The 26,002-nt window shown below is 37.9% G+C and overlaps 1 protein-coding gene across 2 annotated transcripts in view; it reads right to left on the bottom strand.

Moving 5' to 3' along the window:
* The window catches only part of SUGCT (succinyl-CoA:glutarate-CoA transferase), a 725,292-nt gene that overhangs the window by 523,348 nt on the left and 175,942 nt on the right, over positions 1-26,002 (bottom strand). The window lies entirely within an intron of this gene.

The raw sequence follows: 26,002 nt of genomic DNA on the forward strand, positions 1-26,002 counted from the left end.
TGCCCAACAATTTATATGTTCAATGCAATTCCTAAGAAAACTTGAAAGGATTTTTTAACTTGAAAAAAAATTATCTATTTTGAAATGAATCACTGACAAAAAAATCTAAGTAAATGATGAAGATGAAAACAAGAGGCAGATGTTCACCACAGAGTATTAGAGCATATTATAGAGTCACAACAGTGACACAGGTTTGAGAGGAGACATAAGTAGAATAAACAAAAACAAGAAGTCAGAAAATGACCAACATATGTAAATTTATTATGTGACAAAATTAATACCTTAAGCAATGGACAAAGAATGGGTTATTTAAATATTCTGGAATAATCAGCATACTATTAAGATGAAAATACTGTTAAAATTTACTTCATATTATACAGCAAAATAAATTACAGATGAATTTAAAATTCAAAAAATGGGACAATAAAATTATGAAAGTAATTTTAAAAATTATCCAAAAACATAAATCTGAAGAGTGATGGATTTGATCACACTAAAAACCCAAACTATTCTATGTAAATAAAACCACCACAGGGGCCTTTGGCTCAGGGCGTGATCCCAGGGTCCTGGGATCAAGTCCCATATCAAGTTCCCCACAGGGAGCTTGCTTCTCCCTCTAAATCCCTGCCTCTCTCTGTGTGTCTTTCATGAATAAATAAACAAAATCTTAAACACACACACACACACACACACACACACATATAAAATTCACATGCAAATAACATAAGAAAAATACTGTAACTATGTATCAAAAGAGTAATACCTGCAACATATATAAAGTTTTACAAATCAACAAGAAAAAAAATTAACTCCATGAATGGTTAAGGGAACAAAAAATGCAAATGAGCTCAGTGACCAATAACGAACAGAAAAATGGTAGACTAGGCAGAGGAAGCAGAATATATAAACCTCTAAGGTTGAGCTGGAGCACAACACAGACAGCAAGTGCTGCTGATGGCTGGGAAGAGAGTGACAAGATATAAGAACTGGAAACAGGAAAGATAAGAACAGGACAGATCCCTCAAATGACATAAACGAGTCCACATTTAAACTTAAGTGATAAGGATATACTGTTGAGGCTTTTCAATGTGATAAGTGACAATAATCAATAATAAATCCATTAAAACGCTAGGAAAATCAAGTGAGTAATTTCCTCTTCTAAAAATCTTTGATAGAAAAAAAAATCTTTGATAGTTATAAACCTGCCTATTCATCACTTCATCATGTTTAACCCAGGTGACACTAAAAACCATGTTTTTGAAAGATACATAATGATACAGCAGACACTCTGGATAAAGTAAAACAGAAGAGATAGCCATGCACATCTACATGCATAGATGTGTGTGCACATGTGCACATATATGTACACAGATATTCACATATATGTACATGCACACATATATACATCTATATACACATCTTCCCAACCTCTCCAAATAAACACACAAACACATATACATAAACACATGCACACACACACATAACAAAAAAAAAGAAATGACTAGAAAAAATGTGCACAAATTTCAGTAGTAGTTATATTATCTCTTGAATGGTGGATTTCAGCCAATATTTTTTTACATACTCATAATATTTATTGTCTTTAAAAAAATTAATGGTGAGTTTATTCTGGCTATCTCCAAGTTTAGTTTGCCATTCATGAAATTCAACTCCATATATTTACAGTAAGTAAAAATATTATTTCCATAAACTTTTTTATCTATCAATTTCAATTGTTAAATTATAGAATTTCATTGTTTTTGTTAGTATTTCCAATGGCTTCCTGATTAACTTCGCAAATTACTGAACATTTCTTTCTTGGCAATAATGACATTTCACATATAAATTTAGAAATATTCAAGTTAACATTAGGGGATAATCTATAATCAGAGCCACATGGGGTCAGAGAAGACAGAAATTCAACTGTAAGCAGGACAACCTCTCAACACTACTTAAAATATATGACACATGACACATATACACATACATACAGACACGCATACACATATTTATGTACATGTGCACAAGCTATGACATAATAAGCAAGCCAAAAGTCTATCCAATCCATTTATCTATGTATAGCCATATTACTGGTATTTATAGTCTCTTCACTGATTTGGGTATTTTTAACCATCGTTCATGAAAATGATTACTTCTCCATATGTATTATGCCTACATGATCCAAAAAGGCGCTCTATAAGGCAAAATTAAATGAGTAAATCCAGATCTTAAGAGTAATCAATTTACTGTTTTAGATAAAATAAAATGCTTCTATAAAATATCTAAGCATAAAAAATCATGTAATTATTATTAATCCTGATAGATAGCCTGTACTGGGACCTTAGGAAAGGACAGTTGATTTATTTATCCTTAAATGTTTCATGGGGGTACAATGAAGAAAGACAGAGATGATGAGATAGTTCTAGGCACAGAAGATATGAGCAATAATTAGAAACACGAATGACATTCAAGCAAGTACCCAAGACCAGAACCAGCCAAGAATGCAGAAGTCAGATGTCAAAAACAGACTAGAACAGCCACAGTCAAATTATAAATAACTCAATGAGTCTAGAACTTTAAGGATATTTCACAAACCAGTAAGAAAAAGATGAAAAACTGAACAGTAAAATTGCTCAATGATCTAATGACTAAATTACAAAAGCAGAACTAAAATATGGCGAAAATAAAACTCTTCCTCACTTGAGATCAAATAGATATCAATTGAGATAAAAAGGCAATATCATTTTTCATCTGTAAATAGGCATAGTTTTTTTAATGATCATATCTAGCACTGCTGGAAAGAGTGAGGAAAAATCAACACTTTCATATATTGTTAATGGTATTTTTTAAAATTTTTGACATTTTTAAAATGCAGGGTAAACTGGAAAAGAATAAATATGTGTCCACCTGCAAAGGAAACAGAAATTTCTCTGTGTAAGATATGGAAGAAAAATCTTCCCTAAAAATATGGCAACTTCTGACATGGCACTTAGCCCACCCAGGTCTAAATACCAGAGTATTAGTCTGCTCAGGCTGCTGTAATAAAATATCACAGGCCAGAAGTCCAAGATCACAGTTCCAGCCAATTAAGTTTCTGGTAAGAGCTTTCTTCTCTGCTTGCAAACAGACACTTTCTCAGTATGTCCTGACATGGCCTTTCTTTCCTCAGTGCATGCACAAAGACGGGGTGACGGGCCATACGAAGGGCTCTCTGGTGCCCCCACCCTCATGTCCTCATCTAACCTTAATTATATTCCATAGAGTAAATATAGCCACACCGGGAGGTCGGGGCTTCATTATATGAATTTGAGGGGAGACACAAACTTTCAGTTTATAACATTCCACCCTGGGCCCCCAAAATCGATGTGATACTCATATGCAAAACACTTTCATTCCATCTCTAGAGTCCCAAAAGTCTTAACTTCATTACAGCATCAACAGTAAAATCTGAAGTCTCATCTGAAATTCATCTAAATCAGGTTTGGGTGAGACTCAAGGTCCAGTTCATCTGAAGCAAAATTCCTCTCCAGCTGTGAACCTGTAACACCAGACAAATTATGGGCTTCTGAAATATGGTGGTGGGACAGGTAGAGGGTAGGCATTCCAGTTCCAAACAGGAAAAACTGGAAGAAAGAAAGGGGTGACAGGTCGTAAGGAAGTTCAAAATCTAGCAAGGCAAATTCTAGTAGATCCTGAGACTCAAGAATCATCCTCTTTGGTTCAGTGCTCTGCCCTCCAAGACCGTCGGAGAGGCATCATCATCCCCATGGCTGTGTGCAGCTGCCCACACTGCTCTCTGGAGTGGCCACCTGGCACACTGGAACCAAAGAGGGGCCCCACTTCTGAAACCAAGGAGCCATCAAACCCCTGACCAGCGGTAGGAGGGACATCCCTAATGATTTCTGAATTGACTTTGAGGTCATTCTGCCTTTTTTTTGAAAGATAGCCAGGACTGCAACTGGATAGCTCTATGGTCTCTTTCTGTAGAATCTCAGAGGTCCAGCCTGCCTTCGCTGCATCCTATCACCATCCCCTTCAGTTGAAATGGCTGTGCTTCTGCTCAAATCATCATATAATCTCTCTATCAAGTTATACTTAGCCATGCCTTCCATGTTCTCTTCTAAACATGCTTTCTCGTGGTTTTTTTTTTTTTCCAATATGGACAGGCTGAGGAAATTTCCAAATCTTTAAGTTCTAGTTCCATTTTAGTTAACAATTCTTCAATTGAGCTCCCTCCTCCTATACTTTACTATAAGCAGCCACACCGGAGGTTAGGGCTTTAGTGTATGAATTCTGAGGGACACAAACATCTAATCCATAAATATACACAATGGTGTGTATATGTGCATGTGTGTACATATATATGCAGATAAGATACATGAACATATATATGCACATTTATGTATATGCACATATGTGTATATGTAGGTATTTATGTGTGTATACACATGTTTTTAGATTTATAAAATTCTAAGTACATCCTGTAAGGTAGATGCTATTTTACTATCATTTTTATACTTGAGGATCTGAAACACAGAGAAGTATATAACTTTCTCAAGGTCACATAACCAGAAAACTATGATCTGTATTCAAGCCTAGATAATGTGGCTACACAGTCTGTGCTTTTATTTACTACCTTAGAGTTATTTTCTCTATGTTAGGAATGAAAAAAAGAAAACAATAATAGGTACAACAGAGGTGTGTTTTTTTAATTATGGGGAAATATGCTTAGCTTTATGAGAATAAATTAGAATATCTAGATTACATAGACAAATGTATAGAAAAAAATGTAACTGAGTAAAACTGACTTAAAAAGAAATAGAAGGGATCCCTGGGTGGCGCAGCGGTTTGGCGCCTGTCTTTGGCCCAGGGCGCGATCCTGGAGACCCGGGATCGAATCCCACATCGGGCTCCCGGTGCATGGAGCCTGCTTCTGTCTCTGCCTCTCTCTCTCTCTCTCTCTCTCTCTCTCTCTCTCTGTGACTATCATAAATAAAATTAAAAAATTAAAAAAAAAAAGAAAAAAAAAAGGAAAGCCTTCCTTCAATTTAAAAAAAAAAAAAAAAAGAAATAGAAAATCCATATATAGATCTTTTAATCTTTAAAACTCTGTAATTTAAAATCTATCCATCCAAAAACTACTAGTCTCATTTGGCCTAATAGACTGTTTCTACCAAACTTTTAATATACAGATAATTCAAATGTAGAGAATAGCAAAGGAAGGGATACTCTGTCTCTCATTTTATGAGATTTACATAAAAACCAGAAACAAACAAGATCAACATGAGAAAAGAAAGTTCTGTGCCAGGCTCCTTATGAAGTAAAATAGATGTAAAAGTCCTATATAAAACTCTAGAAAAATAAATCTATAAAGGTGTAAAAATGATACGTTATACCACGGGTTTTCCTGGGAATGCAAAAAAAATGATGTTATATTAGAAAATCTACTTATATAATTCAGGCAAAGTTGAAGTTATACATGCCTTATGCCACAGCAATTCTACTGTCAGGTCTAGGTTCCAGAGAACTTGAGACATACAAACAACAAAAATACACAGAAGTACTCACAGCAATGTTGTAAAAGTAAAAGATGGGAAAACAATCTAAACATCTTTCAACTGATAAATGGCAAACAGTGTAGCATATCAATGGAATGGAATAATGTAGGGTATGAGAAATGAGTGTATCAGAACTATCTGTGTTAATGCAGACAAAACTTCTAAAAATGAGACTGAAAGATAAAAAGGCAATTTTCAAAATGATGCATCAGCACCTAAAACAGTACTATGTATTGTTAAAAGACATATACATATGTATAAGGCTAAAGGTATTCATGATGTTGATAATACCAGATTTAGGATAATATCCATCCCTCTACAAGGAAGAAAGGGAACAGGGGGTCATCTGCATGGATTCAACAATCCACACCTTATACACAAAAGGCTTCGAGTGTTCAAACCCTGTCCTTCCCATTCTCCCTCTTCCTTAAACTTCTACTCGGCCTTCAAGATTTAAATCCAATTTCATTTCCTATGAAAAGCCTTTTCTGACTCTTCTGTTTGCTTGCTCTTCTGGGGCCCCACAGTTCTTGGTACAAACCACAATTAAAGCACTAATCACAAAATTTATTTGTATCAAATCTTGTCTTCCCCAACTGTGGCTCCTTATATGAAATCTGAAGGATTCGACTTAAAGGAATTCAGTTCAATTCAGCAAGTATCTAGTAGAAGTCAAGCACTGTATTCTTAATCCTTGGCTGAGTGCTATGCTGCTAAACATATTACATGGTTCCTGCTTTCAAAAAGATTATATTTACCAAAAAATACTTTTTTAAAAAATTTATGATAGTCACACAGAAAGAGAGAGAGAGAGGCAGAGACACAGGCAGAGGGAGAAGCAGGCTCCATGCACCGGGAGCCCGATGTGGGATTCGATCCTGGGTCTCCAGGATCGTGCCCTAGGCCAAAGGCAGGTGCCAAACTGCTGCGCCACCCAGGGATCCCCCCCAAAAAAACTTTTAAGACAAAATTTAATATACTTAAATCTATTAGAGACACTGTCAATCAAATGTGGTAGGTAAAGAGGAAAGAAATAGTTTTGAAAGTCATGATGGAAGTGAAATTTAAGCTGGGACTCAGAGAGAGAAGGGCCTGAAGGGTATATAGAGTGGTACTGATTGGCTCTTTAGAGACACTTTGGGTTGTTTTTTTTTTTTAAGATTTCATTATTTATTTGAGAGAGAAAGAGAGAGAGAGAGAATGCATGAGCAGGTTGGAGCAGAGGGAGAGGGAGATGAATCCTCATGCAGACTCTACTGAAGGCAGAGCCCAACTCAGGGCCCTGAGATCATGACCTGAGCCAAAATGGAGTGGGCCACTCAACCAACTGAGTTGGAGACACTTTAAAGAAAGGGTCAGCAAACTTTTTCTGTAATCATCTCAGAGTTTTCAGCTCTGCAGGGCATACTGTCCCTGCCACAACTCTTCTGTTATAGCACAGTAGCAGCCATAGATAATACATAGTCAAATGACCATGACCATGATTCAATAAAGCTTTAGTTATGAACACTGAGATTTAAATTTTACATAATGTTCATGTGTTACATAATATCCATTTGTTCATGTCTTACATAGTATTCATTTGATTTTTTTTAACCATTTAAAAATGTAAAAACTATTCTTAGTTCATAAACCACATAAAATTAGGCATAAGTTGGGCCATAGTTTGCCGACCCCTACTCTAAAAGACTGCCAGTTGTAATATAAAAAATGAACTAAATCAACCTGAAGGCAGGATCAGTACTAGGAGCCAATAATGACTGCTGAACAGTGGAAGGTCAAGATGAATGTGCAGATTAAGAGCTTATAACTATCAAGATAAAATATACATCCTAATAAATAAATAAAAGTATCAATAAGGCAATGCTCTGTGAACTCGTGTGTGGAAACCCATCCCAAGCTGGCAATTTAAATTTATAATTTCCCAAGTTTTAGGAAGTAAGGAAGAAAAGAAAGTGTGATTATTTAATCAGAATGTATCTCACCACAGTTTCATCCAGGCTACTATGAGCATGCAGAGCAGCCACTATTCAACCTTCTGGAAACAGCCCTGAGGTTTATTTACATGGAAGGCGGGGAGAAAAAAAAAGATGAGACATCCTGCTAATAGAAATGGTTATAGGGCAAGAAGGGGTCAGGATGGTGGGAAAAAAAAGATATATTTTCAAGTTTGAGATCAGCCCCAGAGATTCTGCTCTTGATAAAGTTTTGTGAAATGCCATCAGTTCTATAGGTGTCTATGGTTCCTTTTCCTTTTTCTTGAAAAGATTCTATGACTGAAACAACAGGCATAATTTCAAAGAAGTTTCTGATTCCTTGGTTTTGGAAAAATCTGGATTCAAGTCCAGAGTCTATCTAATTTGCTCTGTCACCCTGCCCAGAAACATTCTATCAGGCAGCATGCTGGTAATTATCATAGATAAATATGAGTGACTAGCACACAAATTAATTTATATTTTGCATGTAATAATGGCTGTGAGTTAGTGAGCTAATAGTAATCTCTAATAAATATAATAATAAACAATAATAAACTTAGGAAGTAACAGATGAATTAGGATAACATTTTGCGCTAAACCTGAGAGTGAAAAGCTGATGTAGATGCATGTATTTGCATATAACTATGGAACTCCCTCCTTAGCTTAGCCTTGGTTTTATTTATTTATTTTTTATTTTTTTAAAGATTTTATTTATTTATTCATGACAGACACACAGAGAGGGAGAGAGAGGCAGAGACACAGGCAGAGGGAGAAGCAGGCCCCATGCAGGGAGCCCGACGCGGGACTCGATCCTGGGCCTCCAGGATCCGGCCCTGGGCTGAAGGTGGCGCTAAACCGCTGAGCCACCCAGGCTGCCCTTAGCCTTGGTTTTAAACAGACAAACAAAGGTATTTACCAACAGTCATTACTTCACATAGAAAGCTTTATATATGCCACACTTCTAAAACCAGCAAGATATTTCAGGCTACATCACTTCAAGACTGAGGGAGACCAATTGTCAAGATATTGGGATCTTCACTTCTGATATTCTGGGACTGGAAGGTGTCGATATGAGTAATAGGTTGCCCAGACATTTTTATAAAGACTCTTGAGAATGGCATGCCAAGTACTCTAACACTCTCCACAGGGCCCACCACTCTGAGTTAAACGTCTAGTAATTATTAACTGAACAGAGGTGTGTACATTTGTGTGTAGGGAACTTTATGATCGATTACTCTGTTGAATAATCAGAGTTCAGAAATTAATAATTTGTCTCTTGTTTACTTTCCTGAGATTTGATTTCACCTTACATTCCTCATCCTCATCCATAAAGCAAGGAGTGATGGCTCAGATGTTTCTTCTCTGTTACTCTGCTGTTCTATAACTTACAGAAAGGTAGCTTTCAACTAAGTATAAAGTCCTTAGTGACAATTAGAGCTGTTTAAAAATTAAATCGTCTTCCTTGCGAGAAGTGAGTTCCTTGTAGCTGAGTTGGAGAGAAGCTGGAAAACCCTGTGCCAAGTGAAAATGAATAATTTCTTTCAACAATGAGAGTCTAATTCTATCAGGCCCCCCCCTGAGACTCTGCATTCAATAGTTGCCATGGACCATGGTTCTGGGCAATTTTACATATATTTAATTTCGTACCCATAACAATATATGAAAACTGTGTCAGGAGTTGAAACCAGGTATTTTCTCATGTTCCTGTTTGAGATAGGAGAGTTAAAACCAAAACAACATATAGGCACAATGGTTTTGCTTCACATGTACCCTTGTTTTCAGAATCCTTCCAACATTCTGGGCATCTGAGTGGCTCAGCTGGTTAAGCGCCTGCCTTTGGCTCAGGTTGAAATCCTGGGGTTCTGGGATCGAGTCCCACATCAGGCTCCCTGATTCGTAAGGATCCTCTCTCCTTCTCTCCCTCTCTCCCTCTCTCTCTCTCATAAATAAGTAAAATCTTAAAAAGAAAAAAAAAAGAATCCTCCAGCATTCTGCTGGCCTGTTCAGAAGGATGAAATGACAGTGGTGTCGAATCCCCTTCGTGGCTCCTAAACAAAAGCAGGTTCCTAAACCATTCAGAGTCCACAATCTTAAAAGTTGAGTCTGGTTTCTCCCTATATGGGGAGCACTTTTCACAGTATTGGAGCCTCCCTGTCACTTTCTTCTCCACTTACACAATTTTTTGAAAGCTCTTTCCTGCTGATTTTTAATTTCACTAGCCAAAAGAGCTCAGTCCCGCACCCTCCAAAATTTCATTGTGTACTTAGCCCTCCAGATTATCTATAAACATGTTTACTAAAGAGGCCCAGCAGAAATCCCTGGAGGGGCTTCCCTGTTTACACGTCTCCATCAACAGCAGGCTCACACATCCTCCCTGTGTTTCCTCTATTCATACCTTTGTGTGACAAAATAACCCTTCTTAATACCATGGCAGCACAATTTGGAATAGCTTTATTGTAAAACTTTTAACTGACTCCTTGAAAGTCTAAGTAAATTACATTTATTGTTCTTTTCTGGGTGCTTACGTACCTCCTCAAACAATGCAGTCATGTTCTAGGAAACAGAATGCTTTTTCTCCACTCATTACACTTAGTGGTCAATGATCCTACAATATTTGGAGTTTACCAACAGGAACGAGATTCACCGGTAGACTTTAGGGTCTCTACCTTAGAATGGTAACAAGAGTGGAATTCACTAATAGTGAAAAAATAAGTGGCAATAACTTTACCTTATACTTTGGTTATTTGTTCCATTGAGCTTCTGCAGACCCTTTGAATGGACACCATAAAGTTTCAGCAATTTACTTATATCCAGCATGCCATCCGGTTCCCTCACCACTATTTGATCTAATACTACATCTCTCGCCTCTTTGCTTCAAAAGACACGATGACAGTGGAAATTTCTATGTTTCGACAAAGACCAAAGCAAAAGAATTCATTGAGGCTCCAGATCTCCTTTCTTCCCCGTGAGCACGTCTTTTGCACCCTGATCATCAAGCAGTCCCATTGATTCCCAAGTTGACCCTCTGCTTTCATATATAAAAAAGCTTTTATTTCTGGATGACAGTCCTTTTGTGCTGTTTCTTCAATTCCTTTACAGTCTGACTTATTTACACCCGACCTGTCACACTTTGAGGCTTTCCCTGTTCTCACTTGAACAATCTTTTGCCTACTTCCACCCCCCAAACCCTACCTTTGCTTCTTTTACACTTTGTGAGATGGATGCAAAAGTTTTTAAATGAGCTCTAATCTTTGGTATGTGACATATTTTCCTGCCCCTCCATAAATATGTTTAAAGCACTTCCAGGTTTCCTACAAGTTACAGACTTTTTAAAATATTACTTTCAATGTTAACTTCATGCACACATTGATTTGATCTTAGTTCCATTCTCTAAAACTGAATAATAATGTGACGGTTTGGTTTTTTTGTTTTTGTTTTTGTTTTTTTGCCTTTTACTCCCTTTCAGAAGGTTGGATGTAATTGAGTTGTGAGCATTATTGCAATAGTCACAGATAATTTCCTGTACCAATCCCTGTCTAATCTTAGGCCTGAGTCCAGTATAATTCCATTCCTTCCTTAATTCTAAAACTTTTTGTCTTATGAAACAGATATTTGTGTGAGATCTTCCAGTCTCAGAGTGTGATTTCCCTCATAACTATTATTTAGTCTAATTTTCCAGTGTTATCAATAGAATTTCAATATCCTTACCCTGATTGGTTGGTCTTTGGTGGGGAGTTTTAACCAGAGTTCAGGGATGGGTTCTAGGAGGTCTAAGAAGCTCCTGAAATCATGGGCAAAACCATACGTGTCTAAGGGAATGTGTACTTTTCTAAGAAAGAATTCCTCAGTTTTCATCAGCTTCTCTCAGGAATTATGAAACAAACAAATAAAAAAAGTTTAAGACCCACTGGTCCATAGTGTCCCTAAATACATTATTATTGAGCGTGAATTTCTTACCCACAGAGAAATTTATTTATCCAGCATAATTTTGTATACTTTTGTTTACTGTTTTTATTATACCTATTGTTTTCATCATTTTCTGTATATAAAATGTTATAATCCCATCAGTTCATCCATCCCTAATATTCCCATAGATTTCCTAACCCTGTAGTACCAGTTTTCTCCAGTTTCTACCCACTTTCTCCTTCTACCAAGCCTAAGGGGAAAACACTGGAATTGGGATCCTTACTTGCTTCCAATCATTCTATCTACTCTTTTTTATACTTCTAGAGTTTATATATCCAGTATGCGTTTAAAGACTTGAGGTGGTCCACCTGAGTGGCTCAGTGGTTGAGTGTCTACCTTCAGCTCAGGGTGTGATCCTAGAGTCCCAGAATCGGGTTCCACATCAGGCTCCCTGCATGAAGACTGCTTCTCCCTCTGCCTAGGTCTCTGCCTCTCTCCCTGTCTCTCTCATGAGTGAATAAATAAAAATCTAAAAAAAAAAAAAAAAAAAAGACTTGAGGCTTTGCCTTTCTAAAAACTGTCAATTTTCTGTTTATACAGATGGATAGTTTTGCCATCCCATCTTCATCCAATGCACCACAGAATCCCCTTCTCCCTCTCACTCCTCCTTCCCCACCCCATCAGCATCGCCCTAGTGAGGTCTGTGTCAAACTGGGTCTCATGCTTCCTCTGCACTTATCAACTTTCTCCCAATTTTTAGGTTAAACGCTAAACTGCCACTTAACAGATTTGCTACACACAGAGCTCATTTTCTGGCCCCCCACATTAACACAACACCTCAATGCACCATTATATTTGCTGAACAAACCTCAGATTCTTTTGCAATCTACACAGTAACACCATTATAAGTTTTGTTCCCTACCCCCCCTCTTCTTTGAACTGGACTGAACTTACCGATTTGACTCCTTGCAATGGAAACAAGAATGATATGGTAGGGAAAGAAGAATGATCCATGCCCTCTGTAAGGTCTTTTGAGAATGCATTTTAAACAATTACCAAAAATATATATTAAAACCTACGATGTAAAAATAAATCCAAAGCAGATTCCAAAAGCCTAGCAAAAAAAGCAAGAGTGTATTTTTTAGATGTATCATGCTCACAATTCTTAATTTTTCAATCCTCTTCTACTTGAGGCAACGTACTCATACAGTTACTGTTACATCAAAATCTCCATTGTTCTTCATCAACAGGATGTTATCTAATGAAACCACAGGGCAGCTTATAACGCAATTGCAAAGACTGTTACGAAGATGTTCTCAGGATAAAAGATCTCCTTGGATTTCTGCACAGCAGCTTAGTGAGGCTGCCACTAACCAGGCAATGTTCCAGTGACCCCACAGTCTAGAGGTCCTCCAGGACCACAGAGGTCATCCCAAAGCAGTTAAGATAATGAAGAGCAGGAAAGCTGAAACTTATGCTTCAGAAATTCCATTGAGATTTGGCAGTTTGCATCTCAGGGCGATTTTCCATTAGAAACGATGTTTAAATTGGTGAACAGGAGCCTGGGCCAGCCCGTCATGCAGATGTACTGACAATCCTAAAAATGCTCCCAATTCTGGCAAACTCTATCACCATTTTATGACACTGGGGGAGAGTCACAGCATAGGCTATGGGGAGAACTTCCCTCCTTGTTGCAGTCCAAGAATCCATGTCCTCCCTACCACACTACTACCCTACTGATCTGCTCCCCACTGACCTACCCCCTCATCACACGCACACATCTGCCAGGCAGAGGAAGGGAAGACTCCTTCTTGACTTGGAGCTGTCCTCTAGCAAAGAAAAAGCATAGGAACGGGGGCACCTGCCACAGATGGTGGAGGTGAGGGATGGGGATAAGCCACAGGTCTGTGGTCTGTGGGATGGGCAAAGTAATGACGGTAAGAGCTACCATCTACTCAACAGGCACTTTGTCCCGGACTCTATGCCACATACTTTAGTTGCACTGTCTTGCTGAATTATCACCACCACCCACGAGGCAGGAAATACTATCCCGATTTTACAAATGAAACTGAGGTTTGGTGAAAGGAAGCAGTTTGCCCAAGGTCTGAACTCCAAAGCCCATGCTTTTAAATAATATATCTAAAGTCTGCTGCTGTATCTGGCAGCATCTGAAGTCTCAGCAGCAACAATTAAAAAGAAGGAGGGAAGGAAATTCAATAGTAGAGGGGATGGTGGTGTAAAATCCTATCCCTGCAGAAGTAGAAATCTGGACCACAGCTAGGAATGGGAATGAGCATTGTAGGTTTGTTTTCCATAATTTCAATACTGCTTTTATTTTTTTTTTTTTTTTTTTTAATTTTTTTTATTTATTTATGATAGTCACAGGGAGAAAGAGAGGCAAAGACATAGGCAGAGGGAGAAGCAGGCTCCATGCACCGGGAGCCTGATGTGGGATTCGATCCTGGGTCTCCAGGATCGCGCCCTGGGCCAAAGGCAGGCGCCAAACCCGCTGCGCCACCCAGGGATCCCCCAATACTGCTTTTAAAAATGAAATTGATTTTCAGTAAAATGTTTGAAATGCTAACTTGTGCCCTTCGTCATTATGAATCACATCATAGGGGAACTTGAGTGGCTCAGTGGTTGAGGGTCTGCCTTCAGCTCAGGTCGTGATCCTGGGGTCCTGGGATCAAGTCCCACATAGGGCTCCCCACAGGAGCCTGCTTCTACCTCTGCCTATGTCTCTGCTTCTCTCTCTGTGTCTCTCATGAATAAATATACGAAATCTTCAAGAAAAAAAACCATCATAATAAATGATGTTGCAATGATGTTGCAAAAGAACTCTAAAGCTTACAAGTAAATTATTTTGAACAAAAGAAAAATTATATTTAAGCTAACGCCATACTGTTTTCACATCAATACCAATATTTACTTGACTGAAATCAAATTAAACATTCTGCATTCATATGGTGATATTATAAATTAAATGCCCCTCCCACAGACCAAGAAGAGGAAATATACACTCACCAAGCACACCCAAGTGCACACACATACACACACACACACCTGCTACTTTATGAGTTGTTTGCTACCCTTGTTAACTGAAACAGATGAAAAACCACATCAGACTCAGAGGGAGGAGAGTTTTGCAAGGGTTTGATTTATTTCAAGAACTAAGTTTTCTCAAGCTGGGTATCCAGCAAAAAAAGGGGCAGGGGGGGAATATTCTAAAGCATAGTCCTTAACCTTTTCAACCCCCTTTCCTAATATGCAGACCTAACCAGTTATTAAAAGGACTTATCCTATGAGACTCATATGTCTCTTAAAGTATATCATCTCCCTATGGGTTTTACTCCACAGTAAAAGTTACTTGTAAATGTCCCTTATATTCATCTTCAGGACTGATAACTACAAGATTATACTTGGGACATTTCTTTCTAAGCAGAAGTGAACTTGATCTTTTTGGTGAAACCACCCTTGAGACACCCCAAGAATTCAGAAAAGTCCACACTTCCTCCAACAATCACACAGAGATCAATGCTAATTTCAGGATACAGTCTTGCTTCTTTTCGGCTCTCAATGACTCGTATGGAAATTAAACCTTTAAGTTGATTCTGCATCACTGCCCTGAGCAGGCCAGGATGCTGCTCGCTCCATAAGCCAGCCAGTGAGAGCAACTGCAGCAGAGTCTGTGCTGAGGTTATATAATGACAGAACTGGCCCAAGCAACAGGGGGCTTTGAAGGAGGGGATAGATGGAAGGCATGAGTGCTAATTCAACAAAATGAAAATCATTCCCAGGAATCACTCTCCAGGACTTTGAACCAAAAAAACAAAAGTAGTTTTACCTTTAATAATCAAGGTGAATATCAGTAGCTTTGAGGAGAGGGAGGAAATCACCTAATAATGTGCTCATTATTCACAGATTTTTTTTTTCAAGTCCCCATTGAAAAGTACCATCCCGTTATCAGGTTACAAGAGTGACATCTAGTGGACTCATAATGCAATGACCGAGAGGCTTTCGCCCACACTTGAGAACAGGGCTTCTCAAAATCTAAGGTGAAATCGAGATTACCTGAGGATCTTGTTAAAATGCAGATTCCGGTTCAAGTAAAGAAATCAAAATCTATTATTTCTAACAAGCTATAGGTAATGCTGACGCCACCGCTCCGTGGACCTGTAAGAGTTGCAAGGACCTAGAACATTTCGCACCAGCTTTTACCCTCGGGAAAGAAAAGAGGGAAGGGACATTTGGGAATCATTTCCAGGTTAAAATTAGGCCAAGTGAATTAACATGATTTTTTTAAGTTCCTAGTTCACTAGCCCAACACAGTATGCACATTCACAATCTCCTGTCCAGCAGAGTCCTGACACCAGTACTCCTCGTCCTAAATGCCAGAAACAAAACTAAGAAGGAAAAGACCTTACTTCACAATCACATTTATTTGTGACACGATTTGAGCAAATCATGACTTGAGCAAATCTCCAACACAGGATCACTTCAGAACTTAACATCTTGCAAGTTTTCTTTCATTGTTATTATTTTACTCGCCCAATACTGAAGTATGATGTAGTAGTAATTGGTACCGTATCAGAACTCATTCCTTTCTCCCCCAGGTAACCCGCACCTGAGCAGGAAGCCAGTGGGGTATTGTCTAAGCGCCAAGCACACCTACTCAGAATGTCAACAACATTTGCCCTGGACACCCCTAAGAACAGAACAGGATGTGTGACTACATCCAAATCCAACCGTTTCCAGAATCCAGTCCTATGTGGTTTTTCTGAGCCAAAGAACCTTGATGTCCATGCAGAACAACCAGACTAGGCCGTCAGCTGTAAGACTCTCCTCTGTGGAGGAGCTGTGCTAGGCCCCACACAGACTCCTCCTGCCACAGCCTCCACCTCAGCTACATTAGACCCATTCTTTGGTTCCGGGTCATGGTTTTAAGAGCCATCAACACTGAGAGAAATCAGTCTTTCTGTCTCCAAACACACACACAAACATGCACAAAACCCACTTTCTGGTCTAGTAAAACCCTTTGGGACAAATGGATTAATCTAAGACAGTCGTTTTTTAAGCAGTGGAATTCTTATTTCAAACTGGCAAACAAACAAAAGTGGAGCTGTTTTGGCTGAAATGGAGCTGGAATTCTTGGAGATCTGCCTACTTGATTCCTCCCCAGGCCCCCCCTCACCCCATACTCCTGAATACTCCTCTTCATGCCCCAAATACTCCTTCCTGCCCTAAATCCCACCCCCAGCTACCACACTCACAGAAACACAGTTTGAACCAGAATCAATGAGTCTCACAATCACTAAAACCATCCCCAACTCCCAGATCACTCAAGGACAATATTGTTTTCATTACCCACATGGAGCGAGAGATACCTGTTTCACTATAATTTGACTTAGTTATGATTCTAACAGTTTTTGCATCTGCAATCAAAGGATTTATCCAAAAGATGTACAACCTGATTTCCTGATGGAAATTTGCTTTTAAGTCATAATTAAGGATCTCTGTCATGAGTAAACAACAGAATTGTTTATACCTCTTCAATTACTCTTGGCAGTCCTAAAGGGGAAAATAGGTAGAGAAAAAAGTTACGTAATTCTTCCTCAAAAGGGGGATGAAAATAGAAAATGTAACTCACTATGCCTGTTTCAGTAAGTGGCACTGCCTCACTTGCCTACAGAGTAGGGAGTCCTTGCCTCAGTTAGAATTCCAGTTACGACACATGGGACCTTGGGAAAATTAGCTACCTCTCTCTATCCTCAGGCTCCTCATCTGAAAGTGAGAGCAATACCTATTTCATGGGGCTCTTGTGAAGACTGAATTAATATATGTAAGGGAGTTAAAAACCAACACCGTGTGATCATTCGATAAATGTTGCCTCTAATGATAATTACAATTACTAATATAATAGTATTAAGAGTAATAATCATTAATATCCTTCTTTAACTGAATATTCAAAATGGTATTTGATTCTCTTGGAAAATTTCAGCCAAAATTTTTTAACTGTGATTTATTCCTTTTCTTAATTCAAGTGTAATTAACATTGTAACATATGTTACAATATGTTACAATATGTAACATATGTTACTTGATGTAACATATTACATCAAGTGTAATAGCATTCTATTAGTTTCAGGTACCGGGTATAATGATTCAATAATTCTATACATTTCTCAGTGTTCATCAAATTAAGTGTACCCTTGGGACACCTGGGTGGCTCAATGGTTGAGCACCTGCCCTTGGCTCAGGTTGTGATCCCAAGGTCCTAGGATCAAGTCCCACATCGGGCTCCCTATAGGGAAACTGCTTCTCCCTCTGCCTATGTCTCTGCCTTTCTGCATGTCTTGTGAATAAATAAATAAAATATTTTTTTAAAAGAGTACCCTTAATTACCTTATCAATTACACCCATTCCTCCCCCTACCTCCCCTCTGGCAACCACCAGTGTCTTCTCTATTTAAGAGTCCGTTTTTTTGTTTGTCTTTTTCTTTGTGTTTTGTTTCTTAAATTTCACATATGAGTGAAGTCATATGGTATGTGTCTTTCTCTGTTCAACTTCTTCCACTTAATATTATACCCTCTTGGTCATCCATGTTGTCCCAAATGGCAAGATCTCATTCTTTTTTATGGCTGAGTAATATTCCAGTGTGTGTGTGTGTGTGAGATCTTCTTCATTTATCTATGGATGGACATTTGTGTTGCTTCCATATCTTGGCTATTGTAAATAATGCTGCAATAAACATAGGGGTGCATATATCTTTGCAAATTAGTGCTTGGGAACTACTGGATCATATAGTAATTTTATTATTAGTTTTTTGAAGAACCTCCATACAGTTTCAACAGCTGCACCAATCTGCATTCCTACCATCAAATTTTAGCCAAAATTGAGAGGTATAAACAACATACAGTCCCATCAATTCTGCATATATATTGAGAATACTGAGAATGTAAGAGAAGCTGATATGATCCTAAATGAATTTCAGATATATTCCTTAAGATACATTGCCTTTCCTTGTGTCTCTTTGTTTTACCTCTCAGTGAAACATATTTTAAAAAACATATTTATCAATTAGAGGCAGTTCTGATCTTTAAAAATCACATTAGTTTTTGAATAGTCATAACTATGTTTATTCTTTGTGCAATATATTGCTCTCCTTAAACATAATATTGTCTAATTTATTTTAAATTTTAAAATTGTATTTTAAATGAAAGAAAGCTGAACTTTTTCTAGGAAAAGCCCAGAAGATGGCAGCTATTATGTCAGTAGCTGGCTATCTGCCTTTTTTTAACTGCCTGTTGGACTGCTCAATTATCTATACTGTTAGGACTGTGCCAAAGTCCTGACCACTTGGCTTCAAAGCAACCAGAATCTTCAAATAAATTTTTTTTTTGTTTTAACAAGAATCCAAAAAACTCATAAGGACTGAGGCACACATAAGCTTCATAGCAAATATTCAAAAGCTACCTTGCCAAAAGCTTTAGAACAAAGAGGATGGGAGAAATTCAGACAATTTATGACTTAATTTACAAAAAAAAAAAAAAGACTTTTGAATATTCTAACATGTTAGTACTAAGTAATCCAAAAGTTTTCAGAAACCTCTGAGATGTAATCTAATGTATCCCCTATCACCAGCACTTCTGTTCCAAATAAACCTCTAGGTATTTTTTACTGGATAAATTATCAAAGTTTACTGCAATCTTAAGGTTTTAAGAACAATGTTTAAAATACTCTGTAGTTCTCTCACTTTTTAAAAGTGGGGGACAAATCGCCACAATTTTCAGCTCTCAAGGGGAGATAGATATATCTTTTCTAGAAAAAAGTTCCCATCTTGTGGGCTTCTCTGAGATTACTTCTGAAAATCATTTTTGTCATGCTTCATTTTGTTAACTGTGAGTTTATACTAAATCTCAATTAACTAGACAATTCAGTAAACTGGAAGCCCTGTTCCCCTTGACAATGAGGTGATATTGCTATAGATGATTCTTCTCAAACTTTATTTTTTTCAAGAAATTGGTAAGAGAGTTCTCAACACAAGGAGAAATTTTTTCTCCTTTTTCTTTTTCTCTTTTTTTTTTTTGTAGCTATAAGAAAAGATGGATGTTAGCTGATCCTATTGTAGTAATCATTTCACAATATATGTAAATCAAACCATCACACCATATGCCTTAAATTTACACATTGACGTATATCAATTATTTCTCAATAAAACTCAAAAAAAAGTACTGGCAACATTTTGGCAATGGCTCAACTCTGTAATTTCCTTAAAAGATCTAAGAACAGTTTTTTTAAAAAACAAACAAACAAAAATACCGCAGCATGTTGCTCCCCTTTCCATTTGAAAGAAAAAAAAGAAAGAAATTAAAGTAGAAATTCCCTTAAGAAAGAAACTCAGCTATGTGTCTTTATTCTTTGTTTACTCTGCCCCTAAGCTGCCATGGATATGTTCATGGAGATTACTTTGTAGCTTCCTAGAAACTATTTTACAGTTATAATTATTAGTTTAACTACAGAAATAATAATTGGAGCCACTTTCCACTGAATTCTTACAAGAGTCAAGTACTGCACAAAACTCCTAGTGTATACTATCTTATTTAATTCTCTCAAAACACATGGAAACAACTATCATTATCACTTTTTTTGCACAGGAAACAGCTAACACTAGGGATATGAAAAGACTTGTCCAAGATTTCACAGTAAGTGGCAGAGCCAAGTTACGAACCCAGGTCTGACTCTGAAGCTCAAGCTCTCCCAGCTGTGCCTGCTATTTACTGCTTCTAAGTTCCTTGAAATCAAGGGCCCAGTTCTTCCTCATCTGGAAACCTTCAGGAATTAAGCCACTACCTACTCCATAGGGGACTCAAGAAATTGTTGCTTAACTGAATAATCAAGAGTCACTTGAAAGCATAAATTGAAAATGTGGTAGACAGAAACCTACGATTAATTGCCCCAGAGCTCAGAATTCAGATATACTTCAAGGTCACTTATTAGGCTTGATACCTTCTAGAGTCAAAATAAATAGGTCTGTGTCAAAGAGATGATGGAAAGAGTTTAAAAGAATCCTACCATCTGTCAAAGAAACTAAGACAGGCATCCACAATGTATCAGGCACCAACAGAATTACTAGTCTGGATAAACCAGGAAAGGAAATAAATTTTGAAATATTAAAACCAGGTTCTTTGACTATCTACCCATGGTCACAGTAAAGTTGCTTTCTCTCTCTTGGTCTCCCTTTCATCAATATAAAATAAGGAAAAAATATATATGCAAAATATTATATATATATATATATATATATATATATATATATATATATATACACATAAAAGGTTACATAGTATGTGTTTAACGGAAGCCATCATGATTATTGTCATTGTGACTAGCAATGCATCAGTTAAGTTAAATATGTGATATATGCCTGTTTAAATTATACTTTCAAACTTCAGTGAATGCTTTAGCATGACTATGGTAAAAAAAAAATAAAAAGTCACATAAGAAGAGGCACATGTATATCATTTACCTTTTCACTTTTTAAAAAATCCTTAACATGGGTTAAAAAAAAAAAAGATTCCCAAGGTTACTTAATCTGTTATGATTTAACAGCATTTTAACGTTTTCTAAGGAATGATAGCAAAGTGCTGCATCTCTTCAAACTTGGAATTTACTGCCTGTCTGAGTCTCTGCTTGTGCCAAATTAAATATACAGTATAATGTCCATACCAGAAATAACATAGCACAGTTTCCTGCTCTATTCCTTGGTTGAATGGGCCCGAAATGAAGAAAGGAAGACATGATTTTATTTAATCATCTGAATAATGGTTTTCTTCAGTCCCTTGAATTAGAAGGTACTCCAGGAAAAAAAAAAAAAAAGTTTAAAAGAAATTGCCATGTGAATTATCAGGCTATTTAAAGGAGAAATTTCTTTTGAAGGCCCTACATTTGAAAAGCTCAAAAAAAGCATAAAAAAGAGTAATATTAATGAACGACTTAAAAAGTCAACTTCCCCTAGCTCCTCCACGGCACCCAAACTGCTAAGGAGTGAGGATTGTAAAATCCCTTGGCCTGTGAAGTACAAGTGAATTGTAGACTAGTGCTTCTTCCCAGCAGATACTACCCAAAACTCTTCTGAGGAATTTTGGCATAGAAGAGCATGGAGAAATGGGATGGTATATGGGAAAAGATGCCCTGGGGGTCTAAGGAAGGTTGCTGGGTTTTTTAAGGTGAAGGACATAGACATCTGATTATCCACTGATAGATAATGCAGGTGATAGAGAAGATAAAGCAATACCTTTAAGTGGGCAAAATATGGAACAATACCTTTAAGTGGGCAAAATATGGACAGGGATAATTCATCCATTGTGATAGCAGGGAATGAAGTGAACTATAGGTGGGCACACATGTGGGAGCCTGGGAGGTATGGCAGAGGTAGTTCTCTAACGATTGCTTCAATTTTCAGTGAAATAAGAAACCATCTTTGGCTAAGGGTGGGGGGGGGGAATCTGAGGAGAAAGAAGAAGTGAAATAGTCATCTCAGAGAGAGAAAATAAATGTGTAGGGAGTGTTCTAGGACTGTGAGTTAGGCTGAGGGACCACTTGAGAACGTGGCCATGAACAGAGAGTGAGGTCGTCAACATGGTAGCTATGTTTTCTTATAGCCATACACTACATGACTGTGGGCATGGAATAGAAGGAGAATTCATTTTAATCAGCAGTGGGATTTTGCCAGTTGGATACAAAGGAGATGGTATAGTCAGCTAAACTGCTGAGCCACCCGGGCTGCCCTCAGCAATAATAATGAAGTCTAGATCTGGAACCTTGTTACTCATAGTGTGGCATCAATATCGCCTGGAGTCAGGCAATGCATCTTAAGATGATCTCTACTTAAGAGATTCATATGCATGATAAAGTCTGACAAACACCTGAGTGGTAGCCAAGTGAAAACAAGAAAAATCATTAAGAGCCATGAGAGGTTAAAGAAATGAAAGGACAGGATATTGCTTGGGTCATCTAAGTGGATTACAAGGCCACTAAGATTTTTGACAGAAGACATGACTGGGTCAAAGGAAGAGATAAACAGATCCACACGGGAATGACTGTCCAGGTCATAACAGGCGGCCTGGAAGGCTTGGAGTCCTGGTGGTGATTGAAGCACATGTGTAAAAGGATGCTGGGATTGGTGTTCTTTTAAGGGAAGGAGATAGTTGTGGTTGTCTCATCCTCTGGATTGCTCTCTTCAGAAATTTATACTGATCATGAGGGCGATGCTGTAGCTGAAGAAGCTGTGGTTTTACAAGAAGGATACAGAACTCTGAGCTCCCCCAAGTCCTGTTGGGAGTAGTGCAGACTGGGAGAAATATGGTCTTATCAGGAACACAGACAGAGCTTAGTAAGCATCTATTAGATCCACATGCCAGCATGCTCCTTAGGGCACAGAAGTAGTACAGTTAAGCATTTAGGATAAATGTGGCCACCCAAAGATCTGTGCTTGTACTAGCAAGCACAATAATTCTATTTGAGACTGGAGAAATTCATTGAACTCAAAGAGAAGCAGAAAAGAAGAGGGAAGAGAAGGAAGAACACGAAGGATGGGGAGAGTCATATGTTCTTCAGGACAGTGAAACTCCCTAGAAACAGCCTAAGTATATGATTAAGAAAGGTGAAGCCTCCCAGAGATTGTACAAGTTTCATCTATAAAAATCTCCCCCATCTTCCTTGAAAATATATTTGTGAATGGATCTTCTGTGATAGTGGAGAGGGGTAGAGGTCAGTGAGATCATGAGCCCACAAAGCAGAGGAGAATATGCAAATACAGGTTCCTGGGATGTTGAAGAAATTTGATAGAGAATTGTGGATATACACAGGTTATGAAATTAGGGGGATTATGATAATGAATCATGTATGTAGAGGGCAGTGGCCCCACTGATAAATATGTTACATAATAATAAAACATATTATTTTTGAAGACTGGTCAACTGCTTCCTCTGCACTCTCCTCTCCCATCTCCCAAAACCCTTCTATTATCATAATTTTTTGAACAACTGAGAAACATTTCAGGGTGCTGGGGTGGCTCAATTGATTAAGCCTCTGACTTTAGCTCAGGTTGTGATCCTGGGGTCCTGAGATGTATATATGCACACACACACACATGAATATTATGTAATTGTTAATCCTTTGGGCTAGGTGTTTCTCAGGGTCAAGGCCCAATGGTAATGGAAACAAAAGAAGCACTGACTGAAATCTACAAGTTCTTTCTTAAAATCTGAATTCTCACAGGGCACCTGGATGGATCAGTCAGTTAGGCATCCAGTTCTTGATTCTGGCTCAGGTCATGATCTCAGGGTCATTAATTAGCTAACTAATTAATTTAAAAAAATCTGAATTCTCAGAAAAGCATCCACCAATACAGTCAACAAGTAGCAAAATGACTATCTCAATCTACTTTTGTTGAGCTAACTCATTTTTTAAAAGTTGACAAAGAATAAGGAGGAAAGAGCACAAGTGGATGATCAAACTGAGAAGTTAAAAATTACATGTATGTAAAATAGCATACAAATCAAGGATCACTACTCTTTAAGAAATTTATATCTATTTATTCACAGTCTGTGATCTTTCAGCTAGGGTTCAACAAGAATTAAGGAGAGTGAGCAGGGTACCTAACTAATTCCTGAGACCATCAGGGTCTCCACTATAGATTTTCAGCTCAAAACTCAGACAACTCAAATTAGATGCAAAGCTATAATTATTATAGAAAAATGAATTATAATTATCCTGGCACTCACCCATAAAAATATTTTCCAAATATATTTTAAAAATTAAAAACAGACCAAGGTCTAGAAGCATATCTAGGATCCATCTTAGCATGCTAGCTTCATTCAAGCTGAATTTGTATTTGGTCCTTAATCACAGTGTTGAACCAGGCCTCCACCAAGAGGAAACAATTTAATTCTGAGTTCCTAAGGAAAAACCCTAGTAGATCTTCTCTTATTTCTTACAGATAATAAAGCGGCAATCAACTAGATCAAATAAACACAATATCTACTTTATGTGACCGGGACAGTTCAAGCAGGAAAAGTATATTTCTGTCTTCAAAGAATACACACACAGACACACACACACACACACACACACACACACACACACAGTCTCCCATATCCTTTGCCTACCATAATAAAGACCAAAGATTCTAAATTTCTTTTTACCTTGCAGTGACATAATTGAGAGCATTACCCAAGATGCCAGAGTTCTAGGTACAAACACTCAGGAGGGACTACAGAGGTCTATACCAAAGTTTTTTTAAAGAGACATTCTTTTTTAAAATATATATATACCAGCAAAAAATAAACTATAAACCTTATACTAGAGCATAATGAACACCTCCCATGTGAAGTAGTCTGGAATTGTACTATAAAGCCTCCCAAGTCAAAACTGCTTTATCCACACACCAAAAACTGAAGATTGGACTTCCATTGTTAGCGATGAATTCCCACGAGTTCCAACATTTCCCTCTGTTAAAATGCCTGTGAAAGGGATTGCCATCATCAATGAGGAGTATCAGTTAGTTGCTGCAACCCTTTAGCTAGAAGCAAGTCTGATGGAGAAGGTGTGGGACGGAGTAGAAGACCTGAACTGGAATCACAGCACTCCCCTGTCAAAGGTAGCAGAATCTGAAAGGTTAGTCAACAAGGAGGCAGATCAGAGTTGGGATCCATCTGTTGAACACAGGTATCAAATTCCCTATTTGAGAAGTGAGGAGGTGAAATTTGATGATCTCTAAAAAGTTCAAAACTGCCACTTTTGTGAAGTGTGGTGGGTCTGGCTAGAAGTGCATGGTTCAGCCACAAACGGAACTAACATGTTACCAATGCTGGTCATAAAAGCACTGCTGAAGAAAAGAGGGCAGGCACTCAAGAAAATGTTCCACAAGTACAACTATGTCAAAAGGCCATTCTACAGGGAAATCATAGTAAACGCCTCACATGTAAAAAGACCATAAATAGAAATAGAGGAAAAATTCTAGACTCACCTTGGTTCACTGAAGTGCTCACACTCGTATTAAGAGAAATGGAAAAAAAAGTTGGGCTGAAGGAAATATGTTCTTAAAACTAAAAGGATGATTAGCAGCAGTGTGGACGGATTGGCTGGCCAATGGAAAATGCTGGCTTTCATGCATGCTGTCAAGAGTACTTGCTCGGAAATGGCTGCAATAAAATTCACTCCTTTGTTCAATAGATATTTATACAGTGCCTTGTACGTGCTTCTGCTGGATGTGAAAAGCAATGAAAAAAGACACCTCTACTCTTAAACTTCCAATATATGACAGAAGATACAATGATATCAGTAAATTGATGGGAAATGGTACAACTGAGTCAAGCAAAGGTTAGGGGTTTGGAAGAAGAGTTAGAGTTGCTGTTCTCATTTTTATTTGTGAAGGATCACAGTTCTTTCACACATTCATTCTCACTAGCCAACGTCAAGAATTTCTAAGGACAAGTTTAGACACTTAATAAAGAGTATCAGTCCCTAAACCATCTGCTTTGCTCTGAAAATAAAGATCCATCA

This window comes from Vulpes lagopus, chromosome 11 (assembly GCF_018345385.1).
Source record: "Vulpes lagopus strain Blue_001 chromosome 11, ASM1834538v1, whole genome shotgun sequence".
In the NCBI taxonomy this organism is placed as follows: domain Eukaryota; kingdom Metazoa; phylum Chordata; class Mammalia; order Carnivora; family Canidae; genus Vulpes; species Vulpes lagopus.